The sequence below is a fragment of the Hermetia illucens genome, chromosome 1, assembly GCF_905115235.1.
Source record: "Hermetia illucens chromosome 1, iHerIll2.2.curated.20191125, whole genome shotgun sequence".
Lineage (NCBI taxonomy): Eukaryota > Metazoa > Arthropoda > Insecta > Diptera > Stratiomyidae > Hermetia > Hermetia illucens.
In genome coordinates this window covers 158,981,626-159,001,561 of record NC_051849.1, presented here as the reverse complement: position 1 = coordinate 159,001,561, position 19,936 = coordinate 158,981,626, and the positions used below count along the sequence as shown (strand labels likewise).

The following is a 19,936-nucleotide window of genomic DNA, read 5'->3' as shown; positions in this document are numbered from 1 at the left end:
TGCATTACCACCCAATTGGTTGGGATTATAGCACCGGAAAAGACCGGAAAAGCGGTACAGCCGCGGAAGAAATACGTCACGATCCTCGCTAGTTCGATTGCTGCATTCGGGAAAGTGAATTCTTTACCTCGAAATGAACAAACCAGTCACCAATTTTTACTAGCATTCTTGCGACTTCGGTTGCTATTCGGATGTTAAGGATCACTCTCGTGCAAGCCTCGGCTCACTAAACTTAACACACGGTCTTCAAGCATCCTGCCCACTTTCGTGGTCTTGTTAACAACCTGACCAGCATTATCGAGCCGGCAAACCGGAGCCCTTATCACTCCTAAAATTAAATAGTGAGGTGACGCTCTAGGCTTTTGGTTAAAAACAGCCAATTAGGCTTGATTATAAAATCATTTCCCCCACTCCCAGGATCTTCGCAATGATGATATCCCAATTCTGGACGTAAAGCAGGAAGCCTATCAGTCCGAAAGATGTGGTGTGGATCGTGACACGCTGCCTGCTAATGTAAATGCGTTGCTTTCACCGAGACACGAACTTTCGCCAAACGGTTCTGAATTTGAGAAAGGAAGTAAGCAAAGTTGGACTGAGGATAAACACTAGTAAGACCAATTCTCACGGTCTGGCTGATCCACGCACACTTCCAATTTGCATGAAAGGAATGAACATCAAAGGCGATGATCAATTTGCATATAGAGCAAGCATGAACTTGAAGTGGTTCGATGTGTCAACAGTGTCATATTCCCCTTCGATGTTTTGTGTATAAAAATCATCGGAACAGCTGAAGCACATTGCGCCAGAGGCAGTACTTAGATGATTTTGGGCAACGAAATGTAGTAAGATGTAAAAAATCGCATGATATAAGCCGAAAACTTACCAACATAAATAGCAATATACCTAGTAATGAACCATTTACCGGGTTCATTTAATTTATTCTTTAACAGTTAACCGTTAATGCACTTGAACCTGTATGACCGTCATCATCCTTAAGTTCTTACTAGTTTGCGTTTAAAGACTTATACCACTGGTAAACTCTTCTATTCACGCATACTTGTCTTGGCATTTCAGCAAAATAAAGAGTTCTAATTGAGGCCCACCGATGTTTACATATATAATTAAAATGAGACTTAGCCTTTCAACAATCAAATTTAAATAATAATAATAATCGTTGGCACAACAATCCATATTAGATCAGGGCCTTAAAATGTTTTAGAGCACTTAATTCACTGTAGGAGGCTATGTGGGCAATATTGCGCTCGCCCGGGGTTATTACCCTAATTTGACTTAGGTACTCATTCACAGCTGAGTCGACTGGTATCCGACGTCAATACAAATCCCACTGCCACCAGTGAGATTTGAATCGCAACGTTCCATACGACGGCATTGCACTTTAACCATACAGCTATCCGGACACCAAATTAAAATAATAAATAAAAATAAACTTGTCGTAGAGTCAAAAGTGATTATTCGATGGTTCAATGAAAAATCAAATCAAGACAGTAGCGAAGAAGAATCATGAAGGCCTCCTACTTTGGTGGCAGATCCGTCCAGGCAAAGCCCATACTGGCGATATACACACACACACCATTTCCGAACTGGTTCGCTGCCTATGGACCCTTAAAATTGAGGGCAAAACCAGGAGAAACGGATATATAGATGTCTTACCCTCAGTAAAGCTACCAAGAGGTTTAGCATACCCAAGAACCTTCCAAGATCTTTAACCGTGTTTGGCAGCAGAAAGCTCGCGATCGCTTCGACTTTGTCTGGGTCGAGTTGTATATCGTCAGGCCTCATCTCAAGAAGCAGCTGGTTCAGGGTGTGGTCGCCAAGTGCCAGATCCGTTAGCAAGTGATTCAGCTTGGGTGTCTGAATTACCGACAAGTGCCTTATGAGGTGTTATTTAAGACGAGCGTATGAACCCTCTCTCAGAACGCCGGCGACGAGAACGGTTGACTCCTTATTCAGGCTGACCAGCGTATGATTAAACTTAGTGGCGTCCATCGTGACGCCTTCAGGCGCGAACTGCGCTTCTTACTGGAAGACCGCACCTCCGAAATCCACCGCCAAAACGGTGACACACTAACAGAGACTGGGGTTAGAGCGGCAAAAGACCCCACGACTTCCTTCCTATTGCATCACCTCACAGTATCGAAAACGCAAACAAACTTTGAAGGAAAGCTGTAGAGGAGCAAGACTCCCAATCCACTGGACGACAACTTGAAGGAGAACGGACACGAATAAATCCAGAACCAAGAGCCAGGTTCGAGGAAAAGGAGTAGCACCGACTCATGCGACGTTGCTGTCTGACTGTCTGTCTGTCTGCTCGTCACACGCATTTTTCTCAGAGACGGTTACAGCGATTGACACCAAATTTGGTGGAAGGGTAAGAACGGTGAACACTCACGCATACAGTAAAACACATCCTTTTGTGTCGAAGTTAAGAGGGGTCCTCATACATGCAAAAGGGGTGTGGAAATTTTTTTTCACCAAATATAATCATTTGTTGGAAAGGTGGGGAGTGCAGGGGAGGGTCGAAAGTGATCATTTATTTAACGGGCCCATTCTCAGAAACTGCTTAACCGAAAAATCTGAAAAAAATTAACAAGCTACCACTAAATGATGCATAGGCTCCGAAATACCCTCCATACCCATATCTCTTCAATATATATATTTTTGAAGTAATGTATATAGAGCATGATCGTACTAAGTTTGGTGGAAATCACACAATTATCTTTATATAAGAACTACACAAACCTTTCATACCTGAAGCGTCCAGCTTCCGGCTTCCCGACTTGTTTTATATTGTGTTTGTTTTTAAACACGCCAACAACAATTTCCAATATTTTGAAATCAAACTAATTAAATTAACAGATTTAACTAGAGATCTTGATCTGTTAGTAAGTGAATCGTCACCGGGATGCTGCTCTTCGCTACTGCCCTTGGCGGGTGGAAACGATTCAGCAACCTTCCCATCTTCATTGACACAGACTAATGTCTATGGCGGATTGCTTCTTGAGCTCCTTCGCGATCTATCCGAGCTTGATGTTAAACGTCGTTCCGTTGTCATGAATGTAACAACGTGAAAAACTGAGGCAAGGAGTCCTGAGCAACTGCTTAGGGCTTAGCGTATTTGCTCATCGAATGGGTCTTCTGACTACTAATGATCGACTCCTCGGATTTGCGGTTTTAATTTCCTTTCCTTTAACGATACATACAAAAAATGTAATCCAGGTTACTCATTCTTGTTCTTCTTCTTCATTTTGCGAATGATGTTCGGTAACTTGTTTCATTAAATTCTTCTCCCGGAGTTCTTGACCGTTCTGACGTTCTGGGACCACCGTTGGGGTGCTCGGCTTGGATTGTGAGCTGAAGTCAAATAATTCCAAGGTTTTGTAGGAGCTAAATTGATAGGTTCTATTTTGTAGAGCTAGTTAATGCTGGTACTTGCGATGGACTTGCATTTGCTGTACCAGTTGAGCTGGTTGTATTGATGGTTGCGGTCGAAACATGGTGAAGATATTTAAAGCCAAATATCGTTGTTGCAGATGACGTGTATATTCAGTTTGTAATGATTTTATACAAGAGAGGAAAGTTCACTCATCATTGATTGAGTTAATCTTAAAGGTACTTCCTACGACGAAGTAACATAGGTAAAATTCGCTGCACACTCAGAAGAATTCAAAGTATTGTCTTCAATTGATTTGATTGCAATTTGTTTTACACAAAACCCTAGAAAGGAGTAATTTTTTGTAACATCTTGTTGAATAGGCTCTACTGCTTCACATGTTCGCAATAGATTCCAAGTCATTATTACATCAACTAGAGTTGTGACCTCTCCTGTTGGAGAGCAGCCGTTAGTTTAGGTGTTTTGGAAAAGTTTTGATTTCAAATAAGTTAATCTAACTCTTCTCAATAAGATTCCGGTCAGGACTTTGAGAAGACTAGGTTATTTTTGCAATTTGGTTTGGCCAATTCTGAACGAACATGGACATGTGCTTAGGAATGCTATTCTGTAAGAAGACCCAATATTTTCCCATCTTGTCATGAACATGTAATAACATGTGCTTTCCCAAAACGTCACAATATATTGGCGATCTCATAACTACTTCAACTTGAATCAAGGGACTCACACCATCACAAGAAAAGTATCCTAGAACAAGTGTTGTTAGTGCCAAAAATTTCACACAGAACTGATATGAACCCCAGATCATCATGCTTCCATCCCCATGCTTCTTGATGGGTACTTGGTACTTGGGATCGTTACGGGCTTCACCAGAATGGCGAACATATCTAATTCCATCAGTATCAAACAGATTAAGCTTGCATTCGTTGCTCCACAAAACGCGACCCCAATCAGCAATTGATCAATCTTTATGAGTTTCCTCATTTTTTTTATCTATCTTTCATATTTTTCTCCGAAATCCAAGATTTTTTTGATGGTCGTCATCCCATTAGTCCATTTTTACTAAAAGTTATTATAATTAGGTCATATTAGCAAAATTCAATTGTTTCACAACCGCAAAAGACGCTGAGCAGCTGGTGTCGATATTTGAATATTGTAAAATTCAGCAACTTCTTTCGACACATGCTAGTACACAGATTGGCTCGCTCAGTGTTGACCAAGGACCTGCGCGTTGATTTCGTTAAATTAGTTAGGCATCCACCTTCTTTTGAACGATCTATCGTACCCCTTTCCCTCTGCTTTTTATGGACTCTCCATAGTGCAGATTTTGTGACACCAAAAGCACTCTGACTTCTCATAAAGTGCTACTATTCTTGATTACACTTAACACTAGTTCCTTTACCTCATTTGAAAGTGTTTTAGTATGAGGCATCTTTTAAAAACTGTAATATCCAACGTTAAAAAGAGTTTCCAAAGTTTTGACCAGTCAAAAATTTTACGACTCCAATTTTTATTGAATCTTTTTGTTTTTTAAAAATTTTAATTCACAGCAATAAAATTCATGCGAAAGAATATACAGAAAGTTTCAACACAAAAAAAAACCTGAAATGCATCAAAAAATACAAATTTTACAAGCATTTGATTCTCTTCACAGAGAAGTTTCCAAAGTTTTGATTACTACTGAAAAAACAAAATATGTTGTAAGTTTTATAAAATTATGTGAATATGTTATACATATGTATGATTTCGAAAATCTCTTGTTAGGAACTTCAGCAAATAACACACGAAAAAGCAAGTTTATTGCAAATTAAAACACCACTTTTTATTTCCTGGTACTAAACATTTACTATGTTAACTAAACTAATTATATTAGTTGAACTCATTTCCTAACGGTAACATAATTAAATGCTGAATAAAAACTGAATTAACAAACGATATGAATCTCACATTTATGCGGTACTGTAAGAAGTGGCTTTATTTGGGGCATAATTAATACTGAAATAATTAGATATATTTATACAAATTTTCGAAAGAAATCATCATAATCGGAAGTTGTCCCAGTTTTTATGCAAAAATCTCAATGAACCGTACTTCACCAAAAAATATGTCCAATAAAATTTCAATAGGTATAAATGTTCCATTCATCTCACATAAAAGTAGTTAAGAAATATTCATAAAAGCAAAGTCAATTTCAAGTTCAAAGCCATGAAAAAATGACCATGTCTTTTCCACCGTTAGATTTTTTCCTCGATTATTCCAATTGAGAAATCTCTGCCGGTAATTAAAAACAATAATCGAGGAGAGCAAGAGCTTACTCAATAAACGGCAGCAATTACCTAATGCGATATATATCTTTAAATATAAAATGTTACATTAGAAATGAATTAGCATTTCTTAATAATTGATTTTGAAAGAATTTTCTAATGAATGTAACAATGGCATAAACATTATGAATAGATTAAATGTTTACCAATTCGCGGAAGCATTGATAATTGACTGCCAAACTTTTTAAAAATGTTAAGGTGTTGAATATGGTCTATGAACAACAAAATAAAATAAATAAGCTGCGGAATAAATTATCATAGTTGGGGGTCCTAAAAGAAAACTTGAACATTAACTTATATGAACGCTCCCTTTTGTTTGTATGCGCCAACAATCAATTGGCAGCACATTTATCCATTTGCTATATGTATGTCCTCCATATAAAGCTAAAGGACACCAAATTGCGTTTTATAAAATCCTTCTCACTTTTCATTTAATTAAAGAAGATCCAAGTATGTAGTTTTTCTCCTGATTTTCACAGTTACTAATTTGCTAAAGTTAGTCACTGAGGCCTTTTCAAATATTCCTATTTTCATATCATATAGCATTCACATTGTTTACAACTTGGTTTAAAGAAGAGAATATCTAAGGGTCGCCGAGATTATTACCCCGATTTTACTCATTCACAGCTGATACCAGTCGAATCCGACGTCAGACGACAATACAAATTCCACTGCCACCAGTGAAATTTGAACCGCCACCTTGCACTAGGACAGCTCAGCATTCTAACCACTTGAACCATCCAGACACATTGAGGAAGAGAGTCTTTGTGTGCCTCAAACTACCATGAGGATGCCCAAAGGATCAGTATTCATGCAAATGGATACAACGCCTACATACAAAATAGGAAAATACAACAGCAAACACTGCGGGCATTGACCAAACCACCATATCACTTCCCATAAAGCGCAATCACAGGCACGCAGACTATGACCTAATTTTCCGGGAACCTTTCAAGTTTTAAAACTCTCCTATAATTTTTTCTCCTACATTCAACTTTATCCAAAAACACTCCTCCCCGTCCTTCTTCTCAATTTTTTTTATTTTCGGTAGTTCCTCACAAACCACCATATTCTCTCTAGATTATTTGACGGGAACACTTCGAAAGGAAATAATCCCTTGGGTTCTCTAACACCGGTTTCAGACAACCGAAGAGATAATGTCAATCCATTTTTTAATAAAAATTGGAGAAAAAAAGACAAAATCATTACGGAAGCAGAAATGATACAATAACTTACGAAACATGAAAACGAAAGATAATTCTAAGACAAGTCGGGAAATCGGAAGCTGGACGCTTCAGGTATGAAAGGTTTTGCGTATTTCTTAGTACGTAGCACGTTATATATCAATATATTATGTGAGAGTATCCACTTTCGGGTGATATTGCCATTCATAGTCTTCAATTTTCAAAGAAGCAACAACTTTGACGTATTATGACTTTGTTAGTAATAGTACGATTTCCACCAAACTTGGCAAGATCATGCTCCACATTATAGCCTACATTACAACACAATTTCGTGGTGCTAGAATAAATTTAAGGGAGGTTTCCAGCCAATTACAAAAAATATAATATACTATTATTAACTTTATTTGAACAGATATCGGTATGGAAGGCATTTCGGAGCCCAGGCACCATATAGCGGGATCCTCTCGACTTTTTTCAGATTTTTCGGCCTGGTAGTTTCTGAGAATGGCACCCTTAAAGAAATGATCACTTTCAACCCATCGCACTCCCCACCTTTCCAACAAATGGGAAAACTAAGACCAGCTTCAAAAAGTACTGAGACCTTTAATTTGATACCCCATATGACTACATTTGATAAGAAAAAATGTTCCACACCCCTTTTGCATGTATGGAGGCCACCCCCCCCCCCCTTAAATTCAACGTAAAAAGATGTAACTCACTGTATGTGTGAGCGTTCACAGTTCCCACCTTTCTACCAAATTTGGTGTCAATCTCTATAACCGTCTCCGATGACAACGCGTGTGACGGACAGACAGACAGACAGACAGACGGATGTACTCAACCTTCCGGTTCCGGAGGAGGCCACGGTGGTGGGTTATGCCAATTATATAGCACTGGTTGTGGTCACAAAGCATCTCGAAGATGCTGAATTGCACTCAAGCGAAGCAATCAGCGTTGTTAAGGCTTGGTTAGGGAGTGCTGGACTGGCACTCGCGGAGGAAAAGACGGAGGCGGTCCTCATCACTAAGCGCCGCAAAAGAAATTACGCCCGCATTAGAATCGGGAATCGTATCATCACTTCCAAGCCGGCCATCAAATACTTAGGGGTGATGATAGACGGAGGACTTAATTTTAAGCAGCACATAGAGCATACTTGTAAAAGAGCATCCACCACGAGTATGGCTCTGGCAAAGATGATGTCGAACATAGGAGGCCCGCGTCATACTTGCATGCTGCTCATAGCCAGGGTGGAGAGCTTTATCATGCTGTATGCAGTCCCAGTTTGGGAAAAAGCACTGCAGGTTTTAGGCAATACACATAAACTGAGCACGGTTTACAGAAGAACATCCTTCGGGATGTGTTCTGCCTTCAAGACCGTCTCAGACGATGCAACGTTTGTCATCTCGGAAATGATGCCGATTGACATCCTGGCAACCGGAATGATGAACATTTATAACACCAGGTTCATCTCTTCCTTATCTCAGGTGAAAAAATCCGAAAGGGAGAGATCCATAAGCAGATAGCAACAGCGATTGAACCAGCCAGAAGAGGGTCGTTGGACTTACAGGTTTATCCCTTCCATCGGGGAGTGGCTGGAGGGAAAACATGGGGAGATCAATTATAATCTCACCCAGTTTCTCACCGACCATGGAGGATATCATCAATACCTGTACAGGTTTAAATTGGACACCTCGCCTAATTATCTAAACTGCGGGGTCCCAGAGGACCCAGCGCACGTTTTCTTCCAGTGTCCTAAATTCGTGAAAAAAAGGAGGAACCTGGAGAAAACCCTAGGTGAAGTGCTATCACCGGAAAATTTTGTCCGGAGAATGGTAGCCTGTCAGGAAGGCTGGGATGCGATCAATTCCATAATCGCTGTAATCCAAGACAAACTGCGAAAAGCAGAAGAAGTGCGGAAGACGCGGTTATGAACCACGTGGGTAGACAAAAGGAGACCTAGCTAAAGTAAGCTAACTCCGCCCCGTGATGTAATACCTAAAGGTGGTTCCACGTGGTAGGGGAAAGTCGGGGGTGGTTTTAGTGGGCAAAAATCCCACACTCTGGCGTGCCCAGGCCAGTCATTTGAAGATTTCCACCTCCTCAAAAAAAAAAAAGACAGACAGACGGTAAACCAACTTTAATAAAAACCTTAAAAATCGGACTGGGGATGAAAACTATACGAGTCTTGGTTGAAAATTATGCGGAATCCATATTACCACTTTTTTCATTGAAATTTATACTCCGGGAGCCCGAGAAAAATCCGGATCGGAGGTAATCCCCCTTTCTACCCTCCTCCCGTGAGGCCTGCATAAAGAGGATGCGATTACAAATGGCGCCCAATGTGGACACATCGTTCGTTTCTAACGCGGATCATGTTAAATGTATTTTCTTGGTACGTATGATCTCTTTGTACCGCGACCACTTCGTAACATATGCTTTGCGGTTGTGCACGAGGTGCAAATAATTATCACAACTACGAGCTCTTGGGGAAGCCATCCCTTCTTAGATTAATTTGTGGTTTTCAATTTGAATTTCCATTTTTCTTTACCCCTGCAAATTGTTAATTTATCAGCGGAACATCCAAAATGGATGAAATGAATAATAGAACTCGCACATTGATAAAGAGGATATTACCGATTATTATGTGCGGAAGATGCAAGGAGACCCTAAAGACTGCACCTGGTCGACATCAGAGCACAAACCTCGACTAGTTAGTTAGTTTAACTAAGCTGCCTACTCAATGGCTTCCCGCCTACGGTGCGATTGCGTATTTCTCGGCTCCAGTTGTAACTTCTCATTCGCAGTGTTGATGGGATGTCGCTAGATATTCCTTTTATATTTCAGATTCAAGTGCATTCCCAGGCATCTCGATAGGATGAGCATCGAAATGTATAAGGTAAAACCGCAACTGGTGTGGTTACTCTGAGTTCATAAACTTGTTGCTTCTCATCTACAGCACTTCTGTTAGCTGCAGTTATTGCGGCATCCACTTCCCCTTTATTGGTGTTGCAGAGGGTTGTGTTATGGAAAACTTCAGCACTAACTGTCACCTGATTATCAGAGAAGTGCTAAGCGGTATTGTTATTCAATCCCGAAGCGCCATGGCAATGAGATAGTAATCCGAGTCTATATTGGCCTCCCTCATCAAGGCTGAAAAATGTCGACGTTCAATCAACACGTGGTCAATTTGGTTGAAGGTGGTCCCATCTGGAAAGACCCATGTATGTTTTTGGACCGCTTTTCACATTGTATCAGGTACTTCCAACAGCTAATTCTTAAGACACTGCAAGTCGAATAATCCACAGTATGATATCATTGGTAATTTAGTGTATGCTATATGAGTCAACGTGTCGCCTGTATACGGATTCCTACCCTACCAGTGGCGGGTGACCACCATAATATAAGGTGAAGTGCCTCTTCTCCAGGAAACCATCCCTTGTCTGGCGCATCTCTTGCAGCGCTGTTATATCACCGCAATATTGAGAGATCGGCTAGCTGCTTATCAGCTCCTGTTTTGTACAGGGTTCCATGAGATAATGTCCAAATCGTTAGTCCGTTTTCGTTACCGTATTCGTCGTTGTGTAGTCAACCTAATTAGTGACTAGTTTGGTGGCTCCGGAAATTCGGCTTTCCATGTAGGGTTATCAGCCTTACCCAGCCCCCAACCTGGAGGTTGGGCTGGTAAAATTTGGCCCGTTTAAAGCGTGAGAGACTCGCCTCCATCCTTCTCCATCTGCGGTCACCACGTGGATGTGGAGATAGAGTTTGGTAATATAGCTGGTGGTAGGTGTTGGTTCAGTAGATGTTTCCCAGGTTTTATGCTCCATCGTGTGTACCCTTTGGGGAGTATTCAGCAGGGCAGTATTTTCATTGTGCATCCCGATTTTTAGCATGCTATAGTCCAGCAAGTTCTCAGAGACCTTGTTGCTTTCCGACGTATGTTTTCGACATATGTCTTTCAAGTTTGTTTTTGGTCTAATATGATTCCCAAAAATTAGGCCCCTGTTACTCGTTTCACCTCCATGCCATGAAATCTAATACCGCTCAGCTGATCAAGTTTGCGCTAATGAACAATATTAAACCGTCTTTAGCTAGATTGGTATGCAGCCCCACTTTTCTGCACCAGGTGCTAGTGATTCGTAGTCCAGTTTAACTTCTGTCAAATAGGATATCCTCAGGTTTGCCCTATCGATTAAAACAATGTCATCAGCGTAACTCTGGATATGTTTCTTTTTATCATCCATAAGAGAGACCTTAAGATGGTTTCCAGACCTCTCTGAAGTAATTCAAAATGCCACTAACTTTACGGGCCAAAAAGTTTGTATAGTGACAGCACCACTGTACACCGCAAAAAGATAAAATATTTTAAAAAAAACTTTTTGAATTTACAAAATAATCGTTTATATGCTGCAATTCATAGACATGTACTATATATAAATCTTGAAGAAATTCCTCATAATGGAATAATTTATATTCAACCTCTTTTTACCCAATTTTTCTGAAATCTACTCTATGTAGCCTGAATTAATTTACACTTTGACGCCGTTCAGACGTTTTCCACACACTCTGTTACTACCATTGGATTTATGTATTCGATTCTTACAAAAAAAGAGCAAACAATTCAATAAAAGATTCACGGAATGTTATGCATGTTAATTATGATATAATAATAACTTTTGCATAGTGGTTTGATTCCGATGAGTAACAAAAATCAAAATATTTGAGTAATAGCGCATTCGGAGCTCCTAATTTACACCGTTTTGTATCTATTATAATTTATTTGTTTGAAAACTATATTTGCAAAGGAATTTTCACAATTTATGTTTTTTTTTATGTTAATACTTCGTGAAATATATTATTAATAATTTCATGTGCTCGGAGTAGAAATAGAAATATAATCATAATATTTTCCTGAATTTAAAATATAACGCAAATTTATGCATATTCAATTCAAATTTATTACGTTTTGCTGTTACTACCTTTCTTGCTTTTTCTAGTATTTATGAAACACAAATTTACACCACCCTTACCGCCGTTCAAGATTGTGTCATATTTGCGTAAACTACAAAGTACAAAAAAAACTTGCTCTATATTTTCATCTGAATTATGTAGGTGCGACAGACACTCAATCGCATTAACATTTCCACACGATGCACAACTGCCTCAGAAATGTTTTAATAATCTTTTTTAATCCCATTATGAACATGAATAATAAAGAAGTTAATCTTTTATGAGGTTGGTCTGCTTTGTTTGGATTTCGCATGTTATTGTGAAAACTTGATTTACATTATCAGATATTAGTTAGCAATTTCATAGAAAAATTAAAACAGAAGAAAAGTATGGGGCCTTGATTTGTTTGGATGCCAGTCTTTGCTGGATAATTGGGGGTATTTTTTGGTTTGATCGAACTTTTAAACATATGAATCGATTTTCGGCCTATGAAAGTGGTTGCTTTGTTTGAATACAATAGCTTCACATTTACATCAGAAATAAATTTAGATTTCAATAATCATCTTCACCTTGCCTAGCTTTCTTTGCAAATTTTAGAGCCATCACTCAAAGCATAAAAACAGATGTGCATTAACGAAGACTAGAATTAATACTAATATTTTTGGATATGAGGACCCGAACCCGTATTCACTTGATTGCGAGAAAAATGATTTGTCTCCCACAGCACCCAATTTACCAGAAATGAGAGCTAAAAGTTTCCACGACAGAGGCAGATTATCATATTGCAACCACACCTCTGCCTTAACAGCAATCTTCGTCAGACCTCATTTTTTAAGATTGAAAGCTAAAGAACCTTAAATTTTTAACTTTCTCAAGCATACAGACTTTCTTTTTATATGGATGGATCATTGCATTGTTAAAACTGCCAATAATTTGGCTACAGGAAATATTCATTATTCAGAAGGTAAGGTGGGGCTACTCGCAATACCACAAAGTTGTAGCGCCACATCAGTTTTGGTGCTGGACGAAAACACGAGTCTGAAATATCTTTTGATTACTACTGAAGTGATTATCGCTGACAGCATGATAATAGAGTTAATTGAGCGCCAATGCTTCAGCCTCGTTATCTCGTCGTCATGGACATATGTGTTCGTCCTATGTAGTCCTGCTGCTTCCCAGTCTCGGAATCCGAGATTTTTCCCAAGGGATGGAAGAAGGAGATGATCGTTAAGATTCCAATGATAGACATCTGTTTTGAGTGTGACAATTGAAGTGGTATTTCCGTGCTCTTTGCATTCGTAAAGATAATGGCATCAAAAAACATCTCGGAAGCTTGATCGACATCGATGGTTTCCGCTCTGGATGCTCCTACATTGACCACATCAACGCTCTACGGATCATTTTGGAACAGTCCACTCAGTTTAAATCTTCGCTGCACCTGCTCTTCATCAATTTCGAGACAACTCAGAGGTAAAATCTGGGGGATTTTGAGCTCCAAAGTGATATCCGCCAGAGTTTCATCGTGTCACCGATATTATTTCTATGTGTTATCAGTGATGTTCCTCATACGGCCTTGCCCGAAGGACGTGAAGAAATTCAACAGACTATGACATCTTTCCTCATATAACTTGACCACGCCGATGAGAGGCAGAGAGGCCAGTAGAGTTGGATTGAAGGTAAACACCAAAAACAACAATCCTGCGTGAATGAGCAGAACATCAAACGTGCTGATCAATTTGTATAGACGCATAGATGCATGCCGATCTTCCCCTAATGGTTCAACAATTATGATCATCCTTTCCCACTCACCAGAGAATCTTTTCGTCACTATTATACGGTGGTTGGGGGCAGAGATTCATCCCCATTGTGATTCCGTAAACGAGTTAAAATTTCCGAAAATCTCATTTTCTCATCAGATGCTTTATTTGGATCATTCTGCAGCAGATGTAAACATCATTTGCTCACTTATTGGACTGAATTACATTAAAATTAGTGTGCTTGTGGATTAATGGAGAAATGACAGTTGATAATAACATTCCTGATCATGTTTCACCGAGTTTCATACCTAAATCGAGCGGAGCACCCGGCTTAGATATACATCTTAGAAGAAATGAAAGAATAAGAAAAAACAATTGCTCATGAAAAGAGAACTTCTCCTCTTAATAGGTGGTAATGACCTAGCTTATAGCCTCATTTAACTTCTTTGTTGCTGCTTTGAGATTTGAACAAAAAACATTGGAATATTTCTGCTAACTTACTTTATGTAGTACAAAAACTTTTTTTTGTTTTTCATAAGACGAAATCGGTAATGCAATGGAATGGAAATATGCTGAGTCCATGGGCACATTTCACCCATGCAGCTTAAGGCAGAAGACGTTACAATGGAGCTGAGCAAATTAAAGGCAATGGGAGGTCGCTAAACGGTCTACCTTAATCCCAGGTCCTTATCCAAATAAAAGTAATAAAAAGCTATAAACTATTGTTGGTCTGAAAGCAGGCAACTTATGCTTCTTGCATCCGTGCATCCCTCCGTTTTTGTTCAAAAAGTTTACTTTCCACCGAAATGTAACAGTTCCTACTACTTCTATGTACTCTGAAGAACATGGCGATATAAGGAAGTACAAAACTGAGTAATCAAACATGATAATCGGAACTGACAGTGTAAATGTCCAGTGCAAATCAGGAAAATATATACTACATTAGCCCTCAGAGGAGGCCCTCTCCCCAAACTGTTCACCATATCCCTGCACTGCTCCACCAGCCTGAAAGATGTTCCACTAAGTGCCTTGGTGATTGCTTGGCTATCAGTTGGAATGACTATGTTACGCTTGGGGCTCAGATAATCCCTTAGCCATCAACAGACTTCCAATACTTCCACTTGGAATACACCTGCAAATCGTGGGAGACCGTAAGTCTCGGCTAATCTCCGTGGATCCGAGAACAACCTTGCACCCACCCCGTGAAGAAAACTGTGTCGTAACCTTCCAGCACGGTGCTGGTTTTCAACTCTGACCTGATTGGAAAGTTCGCAGTTGGTTTCCGCCTGAAGCGCGGCTTTCGACTGGCGTAATTCATTGGGACTGCCCAGAATTCATGAAATACTTCGTCTAGGATATTACTATGGCCATAGGGCTTCGCTGTTTAAAATCCTGCGTAGTACGGTATTTAATGTCGACGTCCGTGTGATGGAGGAAATCTATCGGGCAAAATACACATGTACATGCGGTTTTTTGAATTCCATTAAACTTGATTCTACTGTACATCTTGCTCAGCGTCTATCGCTACACAACGAAATGGTACATTAAGGCAGAATGCAACTCATACAAAGAACAGTCATCGGGCAATGACCCCATTTCCTCACAGAGGTCCTTTTGCAGATGTAGAAGGTTATAGTGACTCCCTCAATCCTCAATCCTCAATACTTGGGTTTGTCTCCAATTTAACTTAGCATCAATGATTACACCCAAATACTTAAGATTGGAGAAAAGAACCATTCTTTGTTGATTTAAGGGCCGGAGGCGAACTTAGACGATCTTTGTCTTGGTAATGAATAGCATCAGCTCAGTTTTGATCGGATTAATGCCATCTTACAACCCACGCTACCTCCATGATTTCGCTCATAATCGAAGGAAAATTCCCTGACACCCATCTGTCCAGGACGCGCTCTAGGGGCTTCAATACAAAGAAGGCGAGGCTGATTGATCGTAAGTCCTATACTACTCATGGCGGCACCTGCCCGCTTTCGGTATAAAAACATGAGACTTTAAAGGTGGACTCGAATGTCATTTCCAAATCCCTGAACTTTGGTTGCAGCTCGTGTGTTGCCAATATGCGCAAGGGAGGCTTTGTTCATAAAACTTCATCTAACCTCCTCCAGTCAATCCTTTCCGGTCTCTAAAAGGGTTGAAGACCATTACAGAGAGACATAGAATTTAAAGTATACAACTGTGATTTGAGAAGTATCTCCAGGGAGACAATTTCTCTACCCTGAAAATCCCATTGCCGGATAGTGGGTTTGCTCTGCTAATATGTTGGCATCAAGCGTCTGCAAATGTGCCTCAATGCATTACTATCTTAAATTCCCACTCACTATTTTTTCCTACTCTCCTAGCGGTCGCTCTTTGACACATCTTAGTTCTATCCAGGATTTAGTTGAGAAGAGAAATTCAGCTCTCTCTGAGACCCTCTGTTTCAATGTCAACAGTCATGCTTGCAAAATATCAGGCTTCATATTGGATGAGGGACGGGACCACATAGGAAGCAACTTACTTCCTCTCTTGTTGTCTTTTGCTTCCCTAGTGGTCCGTTCCGTCATCAAATGGGCGTGGACCCAGGACTCCCAGCATCCTCAACAATCACATTATTCTATCAGATTCAGACATTTCTATCTCAAAAATGCACTGTCGTTATTTGAATCACTCTCACAGGCTCATGCTCTTTTGAAATTTTCACAACGGAATCACTTGATAGCCACTTTTGCATTCTCAAGTAAATACCATATTCTACCAGAGTGAAATTTCAATCTCAAGAGACAAACACAGCCGTGTAATTCACTTTATAATCAAACTCACGCTCTTACATAGATGCTGTTTTGGAGTCTAGGTCCTATAATCAAGTATGGATCGTCTCGAAATGGAGGAAGCATTTCATTTGATTCAGTTATTGAGTAAAATTATTGAGATACCATATACTAGTTAGAAACTACCCTGATTGGAACAAATTGATAGATATGTACACATACTTTTAAAATAATAAAAGTACCTCAATATGGTCTTATAAAAAATGTAGTAGATGAAAAGCATTACTATGCGAATTATAAGAAACATTTGTCTGCGCCATTCATCTGTCCTCAGTATCTTAACGAAGTTGCGGTCTATGTGAAATGTATTTTATGCGAGGCTTATCTATTATCTTTATCGCATTAAGAAGCCACAAAAGGGCTACAAGGACTAGCAACTTTACGATATGCTCAGAAGCTGACCTAAGATTTGAGGTGACAGCGGTGATCAGTACAAAACTCTGGAAAGAAGTCCACCCCCAAATAACTGTTCCAGAAGGAGAGTTGAGAAAAACCTGCTTTGCGGAGACTACCCCGTTTCCCATAACGTATTCGTTCCCCCTGTATTGGTTTAAGTCAAGAAACTGTGGAATTGTATCTAAGAGTTTTTTCTACTCATTTTTCTACTCATTTTATGCTGTCGTGCTGATCAGCCTTTCCTGGTAACACTACAAGCAAATGCGACTTGCCCTTTGATCTTTAAGATACTAGAATACTGTCGCAAACGTCTCCCAATGACCATTTGCCATAAGAAAGCAAAGAACTGGTGCTGGGATCGTCATAATTTCCATCTTTGTATCTATGCCGAAGAAAAAGCCTCAGTCTACTTGCAAGGCAAGGACTACAAGAAAAGAAAAAGAAATAAGTTGCAAAGTAATAACATCTACTTCCTTTTTCAAGAACGTAGTGTTCACATATAAACTGGTTGAGACCTACTAAAACGACAAGGGCGACATAACTATTGGAGTATTCAAGAATACACTAGATCGAAAGAAATCAACCTCGATGCACTTGTGACAAATGCACAAACTCAACATTTAGAAAGGCACCTTCTTTTTTAACCATTGTCCCATTCTCCACCCGCCTTTTCATATTACATATTTAGCTTTAGTTTGCTTCGCTGCGCCTAAAGCATAAGACAAAGTTCGGTTAGTGATATGGAGCAAGCAAATGTATGCAACTTGCGTAATCGGAATCTTTTTGGTACCTTTATCTCCCTCAGTTAAAACAAAGTGAAGCTCATCACCAATTACAAGATAAACTAATGCTGATGACCACCACGCTCTGGAACCTAATCCGAATTTCAATTGCCGAAGTAGATTTAATTTCACTTGCAACGCATGACAATTTAGTCGCATTATATTATTCTGATAACAGCCATGAGCATATTTGAAATCTCGCTTTTGCTCAAAGCATCTCAATCGGGAAACTGGATGCTGGACGCTTCAAGTATGGAAGGTTTTGTGTATATTCTTATGTAAAAATTAGAACATAGCATGTAATATATGCATATGTTATGTGAGAATACAGACTGTCGCCTGATTCTGACATTCAAAGTCTTGGATTTGCACAAAAGGGACAACTTTGACCTACTATAACTTCGTTAGTAATAGTGCAATTTCCACCAAAGGAAGAATTATACTCTATGCGTACTTTGCTACAATTTGGTAATTCTAGGATGAACTTAAGGGGGGTTTTGGAGTCAATTACTAAAAATTATAGTAATATATACTGTCATTAACTTTATTTGAACAGATGTCAGTATGAAAGATATTTCGGGAGGGTAGCTTCTAATTTTCCGTGAAAGAAATTATCACTTTCGGCCCCTCGCACTCCCAACCTTTCCAACAGGTGTCAAAACTAGGCCTGGCAGAAAGTGTTGATCGACACCTTTCATTTGATACCCCACATGACTACATCAACCGGTTTTAATAAGGTTTTGTTTTACACAAAACCTTAAAAAGCAAAGGTCAACGTTGTTCTTCTGGAGGTAGCGTACATTTCGATGTACATCATGACCTTTGTTACGATTTTGCAGCTCTGATGCATTAATTCTGTCGCAACATCAGTAATTCAGATTATTTCATGCATAGAGTCACGATTGTGAGATTTGGATAGTAGACAAGGAAGCACCAGATGAATTAACAAACGATCATGACACCCCAAGAAAAAAAATAGCTAAGGGGACTAAGCTGGGTTAATTTACAAGAAATAGAATAGTCCGGTGTACCGATATCCTCACAGCTGATTGCAGGCTAAAATTGCATCAAAGGAGGACAGTAAGTGCTGATCATGGGAGGAGGATGACGAAACCTCCATGCACATCTTGATACTACGTCCACAACTTGTACACATCAAGCATATACTCTGAAGTTTAGGCTAAAGCAACTAGATATAGGAGACCTTTTAACATTTTTGCCAATTATAGGACGGATTCATATACCCTTTCTATATTTGTGATAGACACAACAACCATCGAAAGGGGACCCCATTCTCATTATTAAGAAGTTATAGTTAATAAAAAAAGATGCTTTTCGTCCTCTATATTTTACTAAATTATAGTAATATCTCTGATTCATTTCCATTAAATAATACAATGCCATATTAAGGTTTTGTTTCATTAGCTAAACATATAACCATATTAGTCACAAAAGTCTATTAACATTTTTTTCGTCGGCGGATGAACCGGCACATCAACCTTCAATTTGACCTCACTTACTTCCTTCTTTAAATCCAGTGGGTTTCGGCCATGATCTAGAACTCTCGGCGAGGAAACAGACGATGTATTTTTCCATGACCTCGGGGAAATCACAGCCAGAAGCACATTGAAAATGAAAATATTGCAAAAATTAAACAAACAAGCAAAGTGTTAAGTCACTGGCATCCACTCTAGACGTCCGTGATTTTGTTAAATTTGAACACTGCACACATTTAAACTCATAATGGCAACTTTTTTAGACTTTCCGTAAACTGAGTTATTTGATTTAAGTCCCAATACAGTTTCAGATTATTCCGTATTATTCCGTGGTCTGATTTACCTTTTCAGTGTATGTAAAAAATATGTCCACTTTTTACATTTATGGAAATGCAGTAAACCATTAAACATCTTGATAGATTCGCTTAAGAGTCTCGTTTTACCTTTACGATTCACAATCACTTTTTTAATGCATTTTAGAGTTTTTTTTGTTAACAGATTTGAAACTCCTGAAAAAGAGAATGTTACTTCAAGATGAAGCTCTCTTCTGTTCATTTTATTGCCCGGGATTAAGTTTGAGAAGATTTTTATTCTTATTACACGATACCGATGAAGTTCGACATTTTCGTTATCTGTCATTCTGTTATATATATAAGTTTTAATAAATCATTCTAAAATAAAATAATACTGAATGCACTGTGGTACTATACCAAAGAGTTCTTTCTTATACACAGCATAGAAAAGTAAAATAATCATATTTGAACTGAATTGAGATACCAAAAGTAAGATAATTAAAAAACCCGGCGGCTTCTAACA

The 19,936-nt window shown here is 39.2% G+C and overlaps 1 protein-coding gene across 2 annotated transcripts in view; it reads right to left on the bottom strand.

Annotated features, from left to right (window-relative positions):
- The window catches only part of LOC119660231 (estradiol 17-beta-dehydrogenase 11), a 204,797-nt gene that overhangs the window by 173,384 nt on the left and 11,477 nt on the right, over positions 1–19,936 (bottom strand). The window lies entirely within an intron of this gene.